At 42.3% G+C, this 14,328-nt stretch overlaps 1 protein-coding gene across 15 annotated transcripts in view; it reads left to right on the top strand.

Moving 5' to 3' along the window:
• The window catches only part of atxn1a (ataxin 1a), a 153,057-nt gene that overhangs the window by 90,195 nt on the left and 48,534 nt on the right, over positions 1 to 14,328 (top strand). For 8 of the 15 annotated variants that reach the window (XM_069195166.1, XM_069195164.1, XM_069195156.1 and 5 more), the window contains one exon: positions 7,792 to 7,919. The exons of 2 other annotated variants lie outside the window; for them this stretch is intronic. The gene's annotated coding sequence lies outside the window, so the exon portion shown is untranslated. Of the gene's footprint in view, positions 1 to 7,439; positions 7,592 to 7,791; positions 7,920 to 14,328 lie in introns of all 15 variants that reach the window. 5 more of the 15 variants (XM_069195169.1, XM_069195159.1, XM_069195157.1 and 2 more) reach the window with 2 other exon arrangements.

Below are 14,328 nucleotides of genomic sequence, written 5' to 3'. Positions count from 1 at the left end.
GGTTGTTTGACCGAGTGAGGAATGGGACTTAAGATAAGATCACTTTATTAGCCACATACAATTTCTTGCATTAGGGATTTGTCTTTTCGTATACCCCAGCTTGCTCTCCATGAGACACAGACACACTGACAGGGAGAGAAGCTTGGGGTCGGAGCAGCTGGGGTTAAGGGCCTTGCTCAGGGGCCCAACGGAGTTGGATTCCTCTGCCGGCCACGGGATTTGAACCAGCAACCTTCCAGCCACAGGCGCAGATCCTGAGCCACAGAGCCACTGCACCGCCCCTTAAAAGCATGATCTAAGCAGAAAGATCTGCAGGACCTGCCAAGTAGGTGCAGCTGTAGCGAAGCATGCCTAAGTCCTAAGAAGTCCCGTTTAAATCCTGGATTGAATCCGTTTTCTCCCTGGTGCCGAGAAAAGTCTGTGTTGGACTGAGAAACCCATTACTGTGTGTTAGGGCAGACTCTTAATCAGATTCAACTAAAGAGTGTCTTGTGGCATCTGTATTTTTAACGGTCTGTTGAATCTGCAGGTATTGCATACGATTGATGTGCTGAATCTTTATACTGTCGCATTCTATTGGCAAAGATAATTATACAGAAACATGTCAGGCTAGCAGGGAACCCTCTTGGTGGTGTTTTTTCTTTTCTTTCTGAAGTGTCTTTTGGGAGAAAGTAGGAAATTGTTGATATTCTTCCTGGTGCTCAGGAGGGACTGAGCGGGGCTTCTGAGTGTCTTAGCTGGTTAAAGCACCTGACTGAATGCAGCGTGGGCTGTTTGATCAGGTCTCGTGACTAGGGCTCCCCAGGCCATGGTGCACCATTAGCTGAGCACTGCCAAGGGTAGAGGGGGATTAGTTGGCCAGAGCTCTCTCCTCTCTCAGCAAACACTGCGACCTCTGTGGTTTCCCCAACGCCTGTAGGTTTGTGGTGCTCTCGGTAAGGGGCGTTCCTCTCGGCCTCCAGTATGTTGCCAGTCACATGCTAAAGGAAAAGTTATTCAAGGGGGGGGGGCGGGTCTTCCTCCACGTCCTCATTCTCACCTGTGTGAGGTCACGTGATTCAGAGCCGGGAGCCAAGACGTGGAAAAGAGATGGAAAACAGGTGGATGCAGCAGAAAAAAAATAATTGTCAAAGCTTTGCTTTCCTCTTGGTCTTAATGGTACTTTTTTACGTCCTGTCATTGGCTTGCAGTTACAGTGCAAGGGACTGGCCAGTTCTTTTCTGTTCAGGTAATCTAGATCCTAACAAATGTTGAAAAATTCAACTCGGATGACTGCTTCAGGCTCAGCAATGAAACTAGACACTAGGAGAGCAGGTGTGAAGTGAAGACACATTTACACTACTTGGCTACAAATCAGAGGTGCTTTTTTAAATAAAGCATCGGGGCTATCCTTGTCAACATCTGTGTCAAATCCTTTGTTTTTGCCTCTTATTTTCCCAGTAGTCCGTTTCAGTTTGAGGCGGATAATGTTTTGGATGGGGATACAGTTTATGGCCAAGGAGCCTTCATGTTTCTAACCTGTGAAATGTTAAACTGCTCATCAAAGAAAACATTGTGGCTTGCTCAGCCCCCAGGGATGACATAAAAGAGAGCAGAAATTACTGTTGCAATTGGGCAGTGGTGAAGACTGGCTCTATTGTGTAGTATAAAGTAGTTTTGCTATATTAATCTATTCTGAAAAACTGGCCTTTCGTTTTCCATTTTCTGAGTTGTTACACAACAGATTTCTTGTTAGTCATTAAAGAAGTATCCTTTATCTCAAATAATGTATCATATACTGTACTGTACCACACACTCTTACTGTGTGTTTAATTAAGTTGTGTGGATATTTAAGTAAAAAATACTGCATCTGTATTTTTCAGTGTCACCAGATGTTCTTTAAGTCCTGATTATACTGCATCTTCATTTTCTTCTCAAACACATTGGATCAAGTCCCACTTTGCTTCTTGGTGCTGTGGTTTTGCATTCGCTTCGTTCTCACAGTTTTTTAGATAAAGATAATATCACTTTATTGGCTTTGATTTCAGGTGAGAGGTTATGTCACATTTTCTTTTACTTATTCATCACTTGTCTCATGTCTTATTGATTGTGTCAGATTCTGAGGTGAGGTGATCCAGTAGCCAAGAAAGGCCCTGGTCACAAGACTATTTCGGGCTCGACCTGTGACTGACTGTGTGTTTCACGGGGTCTCCTTGTGCCCTGTGCCGGAGACTCTGCAGGTATTGAATCGAAGTGTACGCTCTGATCTCTGAAGGTGGAATTGGATATTTGGATACACATTTGCTAAATAACCACTCTGACTGCTAATGGAACACACAGAGGTTAGTTCCATGATGTAAAGGAGAAAGGAAAAAAAACGTTTCCTCTGCAGAGGATTCTTTAGGTGTGCTTTTCTTGGACACCAGAACATGGCACCACAGTAGACAGGTTTTTTTTTAATTCTTTTTACAGCGTGGAATTATCCTGGCAATTATTTGCCGTTTGCATTCTGGCAAAACTCCCCAATCTCACCTCTTCCCAGCCCTAAGAATGCATTCCTCTTTCTGTACTTCTTCTTTGTCATGATTTCTGTGTATATTGTTACTTGCAATGCTAAGTAAATTCTCCAGCAGAAAACGGCTTCTGAAAGCCTTTTCTGTGCCGAAGCACAATGTTCACCTTGCTCTCTGAGCTGATAGAAGTGATCCACCGGAGCAATGTTACACTCGCTGAACTCCTTCCTCTTCAGTCTCTCTTGTCAGCCCACTGAATCATGTCAGCATTTGAATTTTATTGAAGTATCTGTGTATCGTGGCAGATAACCATCTGAGCAGAAGCAGCAGCAGAGTCAATAAGAAAGGCTTAGAAGGAAGCCATGAATTTGGATAACTGGTAAACAAAAAAGGTTTATAACCTGTTTTGCGTGGCATGTGGGCGCAGTGGTTAGTATTGCTGCCTCAGTTCCAGACCCGGGGTGCTATTAACGTGGCGTGAGTATGTTCTCCCCTTGTTTGCATGGTTTTCCTCCAGGTGCTCCAGTTTCCTCCCACAAAACAAAGACATACTGGTAAGTTAATTGGCTTCTGGGAAAACTGGCCCTGGAGTGAGTGTGTGTGCGTGTATTTGTGCCTGTGTGTATCCTGTGATGCACTGGCGTCCTGTCCAGGGTGTATCCTGTCTCGTTCCCGGTGCTTGCTGGGATAGGCTCCAGCTCCACCGTGACCCTGATTTGGATGAAGCAGTTAGAAAATGGAGGGTTGAATAACCTGTGTTTTTAAATCTGTGGTAGTGTAACAGAAAATGAAGTTTTGAGTTCAAAATGGGAAACTTTGGGGTATAGGTAATTTGACAGTACAGTAAGTGCTTAAACCTCCTCAAAGGAATCAGTTTGGAAAAGACTCAGCTTAGATTCAGACCACCTCTAGGCCTGTTGAACTCATCCTGAAATCCAGGTTCCTGGGGAGTTACTACAATGATTAAGTCTTTGGCAGAATGCGGTGTAGGTTCGTTCAGATTAGATAACCTTCCAGTTTAGTGCTGATCCTTTGTGAGTGAGGCTGGCTCCCATTGGAGAGGCCTGGCCAGCTCTGAAATGGGAGCTTATAAATCGGGCAGCACACAGGCCTGTGAATGGCTGTAAGCATTCAGCTCACAGAGTACGGAGAGCTATAATCTGGAAGAAAGGCAGGTTGGTGAGGAGAACTTGGCGTTGAATACTGTAGGCCGCATTCATAAATGGTGGTGCAGTTACAATATAAGCTCTCCGCTGAGCTTTTTTTAATCTATTTATCCTGGACAAGGTCAACAAGGGCAGAAAAAGAATATAATTGTAATGAATCCTAAAAAAGAATGCTGTATTGCTTTTGGAATGTTTAAATTTTGCTAATGCTCCAATAAAAGGACTCCTTCCTGTATGTACTGTATTTAGAACACACAAAGGACAGTGACTAAAATAAAAACAACAAGTAAAACCAACATCAATAAACAATAACAATAAAAGATCGTATTACTGGAATATTGCTCAGATAATTTTGAATACTGCAATCTAAAACTGTGCTGAGTCTGGATTTTTTTTTAGAAATGGCAAAATCTCATTTATTTGAGGTTTCTTCTTCTTTGTAATATGGTCATCTGTTTTTTTTAATGACACTTGGTCCTCAACTTAGGAATAGGTTATGTTACGAAACCACATTCGTGAAGTTTGTGTGCTTCTTAAGTAGAAAATAAGTTTAAAGGGAGAATTTGGTTCCGTATGGAAACTTCGGCAGCTTTGACATCTTCATTTTTAAGGTTATGGCCGGCCCTTCTCTTTCGGACTTGACATGTCTTTGACACTTCTCCTTTCCTCAACCATTTTTAAGGGCTATTAATGCTATTAATTGTTGAAATCTGAACAATAGTTTTGAGCTTATTCTCTGTTCCACCATGTGAAAGTCTTTTTCTTTCTTATGGGTAATACACGGTTTGATAATTTAAAATAATGGCAGTTTGGGCTGGCTTGCAGGAAGTGCAGACCAGCTTGTTCCTGCGATGCCAAACAGCCTGGCAAGTTTGGAATGACGGGCTGCTATGTGCATACCTGGAACAGTACCAGAAGGCAACATGACTAAAGGAAGCAATGTGCATTTATATTAATAAAGATAAGAAAGATTTTAATGAAAAATAATCATAAGGACCTAAGTTCATGTGATGTCAGAGTTTAACACTGTGGAGTTATTTGACATAAATACCTCCCATACCATAACATCTTCATGGTGGTGCCTCTTCTTATTGGTGTAATCTATCGATACTCCTGGTGTGTTCAGACATTAAACTTAAGATCTATCATTTTGTTTTTGTGACCCTGCTTTTTTAAGCCACTGAGAGTGATTTCGAAAGCTTTGGTTTGTAAGACAGACTCATCACTCAGTAGAAGAAAATGTTTGATCTCTTATCCTACCTGAAGCTCTGCATAATTATGCGCCTGATTGTGGGGAAAAAACAACAACAATCCTTTCTTTGTATGAATCCTTTTTTTGTGTCACTGGGGGAAAAAAAGTATGGTATTTGTACAAATATGACACCAGATAGCTAGGTCAAGTAGCAAGTCAAGATTTCCTGCCTGCCTGTTATCTGAAAGATCCTAAATTTCCCAGTGACAACAAATACTTGGCCATTAATAAGGAATCTTTGCTGCCATGTTACTCAAACCATAATAGCGATACAGTAGGTACATGGAGATTCTAGCCGGCTTTAGTGTAAATTTAAGGTGTCTGGAGTTTAAAAATTCAAATTTTGTGTAAGACCATAGCAAAACGAGATCAGCCGGCACGAGGTTCAGTCATATCTGAAAAAACAAAAAGCTCTTTGAAAGAGAAATGGAAGAACGGCTACTTTCCTTGCAGTCACAATTGTGATGAAACCCTTGGAACAATCACGGCACCTTTCACTTACTGTGAGAGACAGGTCCTCCTCACCGTTTGGATGCCTTCCTTTGTGTATTTTCACGCAGCTGCCTTGATGGCTCCTCCTGAATTGGAGAGAAGCGTGGGTGTGACGTTAGTCCACACCTGAAGCGTTACCGCAGGAGTTATCCATTTGTACAGAACGCACAAAAAAGGAAATGTGCTGAAAGGCTGAGAGCTGTATGATAGGATACCTCAGGGACAATACAGGAAGGTTACAAAACTGCCAGTGCAAAATAAAACCCTCACATTGCCCCGAAAGCTATTTTTTTTTCTCACGCGTGATAGGCAGAGTGCTGCTTTTCTTTTCAGAGGGCATTAACAGGGCAGGGAACGAGCTTTTCTGCACGTGGTAACTAGGTTCTTAAACGACCAATACCCTGGCCAGTGTATTGACCCCCTAGTACACATGCAAACCAGCTGTTCGAACCAACAGAATTGCTTTTCAGTCCTTGTACAACAGTGACTAGAGTAGAGTGTGTGTCTCTGTGTAATGTGTTCAGCAATGGGAGAAAATCAAAGCTTCATTCCTGTTCCTCTGGGCCTTTGTCTATGTTATTATGAATCTGTCTGCTGTTCAAAGCAGTGTAGCCGAACTGTAGTTTGTTTTATGAGCATGCTCTTCTCCTGTTTCCGCTCCCTCTAAACAAGTCAGAAACTACCAAAGGCAAAACTCTCATTATCTTTTTTATTAACATAAAGATTAACATGAAAGTAATGCCGAAGCTAATTGTGCTAGTGGAAAAGCTGAAATAGGAAGATTCAAAGTTGTTTTTTTTTACCTCCCCAAAGTCTTTCCAGCATTTCTTTCAAGTAATGGCTACTTTTAAGTTGGTGTAGATGCGCCTGCTACAACCTGTTGTTCAAAGACCATTTCAACCTTCACTCTCTTCTTGAAAATGATCTACAGCCACCCCTAACATATCATATAACTGTATGCTGAGCCAAGAAGCAAGCATGCAGACTAGCTCCTGTGTAGCACAACTAGTCAAGGCTTGTTTCAAAGCACAAGGTTGTGCCCAGCAACATCTGGACTGTATTGTTAGTTGACAGTGTATTGGGATTGAGTGGTTCATCACCATGGTTGCATAAACTTGAACTGCCTTGCAGCAGCAGTGTCTAGGATTGGCCATGTTTTCAGTGAGAGCCGCGTCAGTCACTGTCCTATAGAATGTGCCAGGGCTTGTGCTCTGGAAGGTAGTAGATACCTCTGACAAATACACTGTAGGTTCATAGGAAAGCATGTTGTTGTCTTTTTTACTCTTGGTACAAGGGTTGTAGCTATAAAAGCAGAGTTGATCATCATCTGCCAGGGAGATCGGCAACAGGCAAATCCACACGTTAAAAAAACAAATGCTTATACGTAATAATAATTAATAATAATTGCTTACACTTATATAGCGCTTTTCTGGACACTCCACTCAAAGCGCTTTACAGGTAATGGGGTCTCCCCTCCACCACCGCCAGTGTGCAGCCCCACCTGGATGATGCGACGGCAGCCATAGTGCGCCAGAACGCTCCCCACACACCAGCTCTCAGTGGGGAGGAGAGCAGAGTAATGAAGCCAATACATAGATGGGGATTATTAGGAGGCCATGATTGGTAAGGGCCAATGGGAAATTTGGCCAGGACGCCGGGGTACGTAGAGACAGACATCAGAGCCTATTGTCGTGTTTAGTCTCTCTTTGGATGCTTTGTGGGTTAGGAGGTCACTTGGGTAGAGTGACAAAACTGGCTTGTACTGTCTCTGTATTAGAGCTGCAGACAAAGTACAATCTGAGCCCCCTCCCCAGAGTTTACTACAGGGTGCGCCTTCACAATAGTGTCGCTCTCCTGTAAGGAAGTTCCCATTGTCAGTGAGTGTCAGGCCTCAGTGGTCACAGTGCATGGGTGTCAGCAGAAGAGTCACTTAGCTCATGATCACGAAGGAACAGCTGTGAGGGCAACAATGCCTGCCTCTTTTAATCTGCAGGAGGATACTTAACTCTTTAATCTTGTTTTTGTTGTTTTCCCCAGACTGGACTGGACTGCCTGTGCTGCTAATTATTAAGCTTGCATTAAGCAGTTAATGGTTACTATCTTGTACTCCTTCCATGTTCTTCCTAACCAGCAGTAGTCTGGAAGGAGAGGCCTTTGTAAAGAAGACTCCACTTGTGCTGCATTTGCAGGTATTTCCTGGTAGTTAAATTAGGGGTTAGGAGTTCATTAGGCATGCTACATTTATGTTTGGATATCCACAATGCTGTGTTTGGTAGTTGAGGTAGGGGTGGTATTAGGAGATTATCACAGTACGTGCAGTACATTTGGTTATCCTAAGTTTGGATAATCAAATGTCTTTGTCTTCCCTTGTGTCTTCCTGCTATCTCAGGTTTCTCCCGTGCACTGTAACTAAGAGACGCCTTCCATCAGTGTGCATTCTGATGGGACCTCCTGTCCTGCCAGCCCAGACTGAGAAGGCCAAGGCCCAGAAGTGGAAACCAAACCAAAGTACATGTGGTAGGCTTCCTTCCTGTCTGCCACAACACCTAGGGTATTGATTTAGGAACACAAAAGAGTTTCCCTTTCACAGTTTTCATGTTTTGTTGTTTTAAAGCTTGTAGCCATGACAGTTTGAGGTAGCATTGCTACTAGCATTACATGTTTTTATTCACACCACCTTCGCCACACGTTGTTGGCGAATTGTTGCAGGATGATATGGCTGCTGGATATTACTTGATTGCTTGATATTGCTGATTACTGCTTGACGGGCCTGAATATTTATACATTCAGACCCTGAATAAAATATTAAGTTTGAAAAATGTGTATGCTTCAGTTTACATAGGAAGGGCCTATGCTTTTGGAAGGACTGAAGGGCACAGCAGAGGAAGTAGCCCAGAAAGAGTTTTTACTCTTGTGTTTCCGAATATGACTTGCTTACTTTTGTGTTTAAAGGTGCCGCATGTGTAAGTTTTAGTAAAGGGAAGGATGATGATAAACATTAAGGGCATTAAGGGAAACCAGACAATAATTGGGAAGCACATCCTTAATGTGGGTTGATGTACTTGTTGACATGGAATAGTGTATAGTTTGCTTGATTTTTAGTTTATTTTCTTGAACGATGGATATTACTTGCAAGCACCACAATGTGAAACTTTATAGTGCCATCTGGTTCTTCTCTCTGGAAAATTAAATATGCTGCTTCCTAATCCATTAAACATAAGCGTTTCCACTCCAAACAGTTTCTATGTGTTACACTTCACTTGTAATACAATCCTGACTAGAAATGTTAAGTATTTGACTTACATACCATAAAAAATCTGACCCAGACCACTTCTGCTTCTTGACAGCCCACAGATCCTTCAGCTGTCTGTGAAGTCTTTCCATGCTTAGCTGTTACCTCAGCCCTAATTGGAAGGAAAAAAAAGCAAAAGTCCGCCTGGAAACTGACTCTTTGTTTACCAAACAGCCAAAGCCTTGCATTCCATAAGACTTTCTGTAGGAACATAGTTAAACGTTTCCCACACTATGTTGGTGTGAAGGACAGTTACGCATTAAAAAAACAAACTACCAGCTCTTTATTGATTGAGTGGAGGGGAAAAATGTGCCTTAATGTAAAAATAATTAATGCAGCTGTTGCAAAGACTTCCATTTGACAAGTGCTGTACTTGGGGCTGCAGCAGCTTGCCAATGTTGTGCAGTTTGCAGTGTGATGGTTTTGAGTCACTTGAATTTGTGTTGTATTGTAAATGATTGTGCAACACATAGATTCAGTTCCAGCTCTTTTATGAATTATATACTGAAAAAATATCCCTAAAGAAGGATATATATATTTACTTAAGTATATCATTTATTAACATACCCTGATGTGGAGTCCAGGGGTTCATTTAAACAAAAGTGGGTACAACTCTCAATTCTGAATTGCATTCCATGATGTCTGGATACTCAGAATGTTTAAGAACCTCAAGTGATACTTAACATTTCTAATTAGTTATCATGCCATTCATTCATACCTCCCTTATTGGAAAAACAGAGCAATCCATGTTTCTTTCCATTTATCAGGCTTTTGTGTCCCTGCTTCGAATGGCCAGATCTGTGCATGAAATAAGTGGTAAGAAGAGTTGAAATCCTCTGAGCCCCTGAAATGCCTCTTTTAATTCAGTGTAGCGAAGGGGAGGGGACAGAGCCTAGCAGCTAGAGCACAGGTTTCCTCTGTGCCCTCCTGATGTTGTCAGGTATTCTGTGCTCGGACGCCTCACCCCCCCCAGTGGATTTCCCCGCCCCCCTGAGCGCGTCGGTGCTAGGCTTCACGACAGCAAGCTTTCTGTTCCACGATCCCCCGCCCTGAACGGTGATGCTGTGCCGATCTCTGTCCAACATCGCTTTGTGCATGAGAGACCAAGCCAAATACTGTACAGTATTTAAAAAATAAACAAAACGTGTTTGTTAGTGGGAGTGTGAGGGCGGTGTTTCTTGGATAAGCCAAGAATTTGAGGCCATTAATAACCAACCCATGATGGGCAGCTGAAACCTGATTAAACACTGCAGATTTTCTTGCCCTTCTTCATTTAACTGTAACTTGGAAGTAGACCCTTCCTGTTAAACGGAGAGAATGATACCGAGTTACTTTAGGGATTAGGATCCCTATATTATTTGGAGGGAAATCTTCCCTTGACTCATAACAAATATGCTCTGGAGGCTGCTAACACTCAGAGCTGTTCCTTTGTGACCACATTGGTAAGCTTGACTGGCACAAAATTGAAAGGTACAACATAATTCTCTTTACTCTGTTAAGACTTTAGTAAATCAGAAGTGAGATGTGTTTTAAGAGCAACAGTGTGTCTCCATCTGAGTATTGCAGATAACTGATTTTTTGCATATAACTGTATCTGCTATAGATTGCTAAAAGGTTGGTCACCTTAATCTGAGTTTTGTTGTATCTTTTATAGAAGACAGAATTGAAGACTAGTTTTTTCTATCAATTGACCATCTAGATGTGAATTCTTTAATTATATGAATTTTCACAAAGCTTTTTTCATGAATCCTGATAATCTTAAGAGCAGAGTTTAAATTGAGAAAATACAGCTACTTGCAAAACAATTTCTTTGCACTTTGAGAAATGAAAACCCCCAGAGCTGAAGGCTTTGTGTTGCAGGTAATTTAAAGATATCTCTCAAGGCAGCTGCACTGAAATACTCTAATAATCAGCATTCTGTTTCAGTGATACTGTAGGTGCTTTGACTGATTAGGAAATAATAATAAAGGACAGGCTGATAAATACAAATAAAGTAGCATGTCCTCTACTGCGAATCGTGACTTAATTGTTGATTTAAACTCACAGTGCCACAGTTCGACCATTTTTTTTTAATCCACTAAACTTCTAGTTAGTATAGAAAATAAATCCTTGCTAGTGATGAACTTTAGGTTTGAAAAACTAATGTGGAAGAACCCCAAACTCTTTGATTATGTGATGCATCCTCACACAGTGAATGCATAGGGAGTTTTTGTCTCAAAACTCTGATCTCTGGGACATTTTCTATCTGTAAAACACTTAGGAAATCATTCATCCCCTGTGCAATCTCATTGTTCATGAAAGAAAACGATTCTCTTATCTCCTGAAACATTGTTGCGCTTTCATTGTGCAAGATTGTTAAACTCTTTGTTGGTGATGTTTTGTCATATTGTTGTGTTGGACGCGGCTGTAAAACAGCTTTTCCCCCAGACGGTCATAAAGCATGAATTGCATTCATCTACTGTATGTCGCGTTGTGTGCTTTAGTGAGGACAGTTTAAGACTCAACTGGAATCTCTTAGAATCTGTGCAGCTCTTGCAGCGCCCCCTTCTGGACATGAGTAGTAAATGAGGAGACACTGGGAGCACCGCGGAATTCCGGTGAAGGTCTAACCTGTCTTATTGAAAGCTGCTCTCCAACAGGGGTCTTCAGCAACACAGTACAATGGGTTCCTAAGTGCTGACGTTTTGACATCTGCACATTTCAGTATGTGACAGGATGTAGACTTTTCTGCACAATTTACATACAGACAGTATATGCAGGGGATAAAAACTAAAATGCTAACCAACTTCTTCCTACTATTGTGTAGTAGTGAAATCGCTGTGGTGCTGCATGGTGTGTTTAAAAGGAACTCCCGCCTCCTTAAACACTGAGACAAAAGCTATAATTTTAGATCACAAATGATAACTGGCTAGTTTTCTGTTTTCACCTGCTGACCTGCCATGCAGAAAGGACCTCTTAAAAGGGCCATTGTGAACAGATTTCCTTTTGTACTCTTTACATAAATATCAAAACTCATACTTACAGGCTCACAGGAATGCCCTAGGTGTGTGGAGGCCTGTGCTTTTGTGCTTCAAATGCAGTTTGACCAATCCATCTCCCACTTTATGTATGGCATTAATTATGAAGCAACACAGGGGGATTTATATTTATATATATAAGTCTGTATACATGGACAGTAAAGCACAGTGCAGACTGAATTCTCATAACTTCTTTTGACTCCTTTTGACCTGCTTTTTCATTTAATTTGTGCTTACATCACCTGCATGAAACAAATGTCACAGTCTGATCTTATTTGAATTGTTTAGAAATACAAATAAAGAAAAAAATAGCAAATGACTTGCTTTTGGGGTCATGACACAAACATTTTTACAGCACATTTGTATGCTGGAATCATGCGTGTTAACTTCAAAAAGGCTTATTATGTTGTGATTAGAATATGAAAAAAATTACTTCATTTATTTTCAGTAAACTTGACAACAAATTCCAGAGAGATCTTTCTATACAGATTTGCTAATTAAAAAAAAAACTTATTTACCCAAAAAAGACCATGCATTTTTATCTCTTTTTGTCCTCCAGAGACAATTTTTGCCCTTGACTTATTGACCTTTTTAACACCGAAGTACACCTGGTTTAAAGTCTGTCTGGGGGACACAGAGCAAGAGAAGAGTGATGGCCTGTAATTAGCCCCAGTGGACTCCAGCTCATGACACCACAGTGACACCCAATTTATCACAGCTCAGACATCTGGCAAAGATTCAGCACAGAGTGGCAGAGGTGTTGAGGTCAGGACTGAGGTGTGCTCGTTAGTCGTGCTTGGAGTCAAAAGATTTCACTGCTTCTGCACACTCTTGAGACTGTACAGCTTCATAGCCCGTGAAGGCACTGAACCTGCCACCCACAAAGTCCTAATAAATTGAAAAATACCATATCATTCTTAATAGTATCTCATATGAGTAGACCGTTTGTTTTTATTGTTGGTTTTTCAAACCTTATGTACTGCAGGCTTGGTTTTTTATAACATATTTGAGGTGATATCCATTTTTGGACACAGAGGTAGGAATTGATTCAGCGGCAGTTACATCATAGCGAGGCATGTGCATTAGGCACTATTTCAGTAATATACTAGCTGAAGTTTAGTTTCAGCCATTTCCTCACTTCGTCAGTACAGATGAATAATCTGATTTTGCTTTTGAGTGCAAGACAGAGTGAAAAGATCAACAACAGGATACAGACCAAGTGTATTGTACATCTGTATAGATCGCTTTATATAGAGAGAGATTACCTCTGGAAGTATTTCTTATATAGATTGTTGTTCGCCGAAGAAATAGTGAACGGAAGAGGATCCAGTAAAAGTTCATAGTAAAAAGCACTTTCTGTTTTAAGCAGTTTTAATCCTTGGTTTACTGAAACGGAACAGAGAATGGTAAGAATTAAAATTTTCATGGAAAGGGGCACATAAAAGGTGACATATCAATGTGAGAGAAGCCGCTCGCCTGCCAGTCTTAAGGCACCGATTTACAAAGGTTTTAGACGAGAGATAAACACAGCTTCCTTTCTAGCAACAAGGAGCAGTTGTGGAACACCTGAAAGGGAAGGAATATAACCACTCCAACTTTCTGTAAAGCTCGCTCGGTAAATGTGTTAGGTCAGAGCAGCTCAGGCCCCCGTGTGCGACAGCGGGTCGGTCCGGGCCCGTTGCTATGCGCGCCGTTCCGCTCTGCGGGGCTGTTTGCGCCCTTTTGGGCCCGTTGCTAAGCAGAGGCCCCTCTCGTAAGGAGCTGATCAAGTCGGTCCGTTTGCCTCGGCGGCCGGAGCCAAGATCCAAACCAGCAGTCTGGAGTCTGAGTTTAATCAACTGGAGCTTTCGGCATTCCTTCAGCTTTGCCAGAATGGAAACCAAATATTGAGGAGGGGGGGGAGGTTGGGAACAGGGATCTGGCCTCCACTGCCCTTTGTGATAGTGATGTCACCCAAGTCCCTCCTCCCTCTCTTCTGCGCTCTCGTTCTGAATACGAAGTGTCTGAGGACTCCAGTGCTATTCTTGGCTGATCTGAGCAAAGCCCTGGGCCCCCAGCCACACATGGGAAAAATGGTTTGGCTTCCGAGAACGCGAATACGCCATTGTACTTCGCCTTTGCTTTTAAGGCCAATTTAAGCAGCGCACTCTTCAACTGTAGTAGTTCCAGCTCAGGCACCCCACAGGACTCTCCTGCACTGTAGAAGAGGAAAGGATTTTTTTACACACGGACAAATGTGTGTATGCACGCACACGCACACACACACACACCAGCACTCACACTTTTTTTTTTAAACTGTCTGACTGCAGCAGACAAGCCCAGCTAAAAAGGAGCCCGATAGCCTTTCTCACTGGCAGCTGGGGCGGCTTCGTTAGTCAGCGTACGATCCAGAGAACCTCAGCATGTCTGAACGGCGGCCAAGAGTCGCAAACTGGCAGCCTTCCACTGAGATATTGACGCGAGTAAGAAAGATGTGAACTCAATGACTTGTTTCATGGGCTGGGCGTGCTGTAGTGGAAGGGTGGTGGTGGAGGAAGAGAGGGGTGGAGGGCTTGGCAGCCCGTGGAGTTCTGCTGCCTGAGTCTGCGTGCCGGTGTTCCCATGTGACCGCGGCGTG

Source organism: Lepisosteus oculatus, chromosome 10 (genome assembly GCF_040954835.1).
Source record: "Lepisosteus oculatus isolate fLepOcu1 chromosome 10, fLepOcu1.hap2, whole genome shotgun sequence".
Classification (NCBI taxonomy): domain Eukaryota; kingdom Metazoa; phylum Chordata; class Actinopteri; order Semionotiformes; family Lepisosteidae; genus Lepisosteus; species Lepisosteus oculatus.
This window is presented reverse-complemented; position numbering and strand designations above follow the sequence as displayed.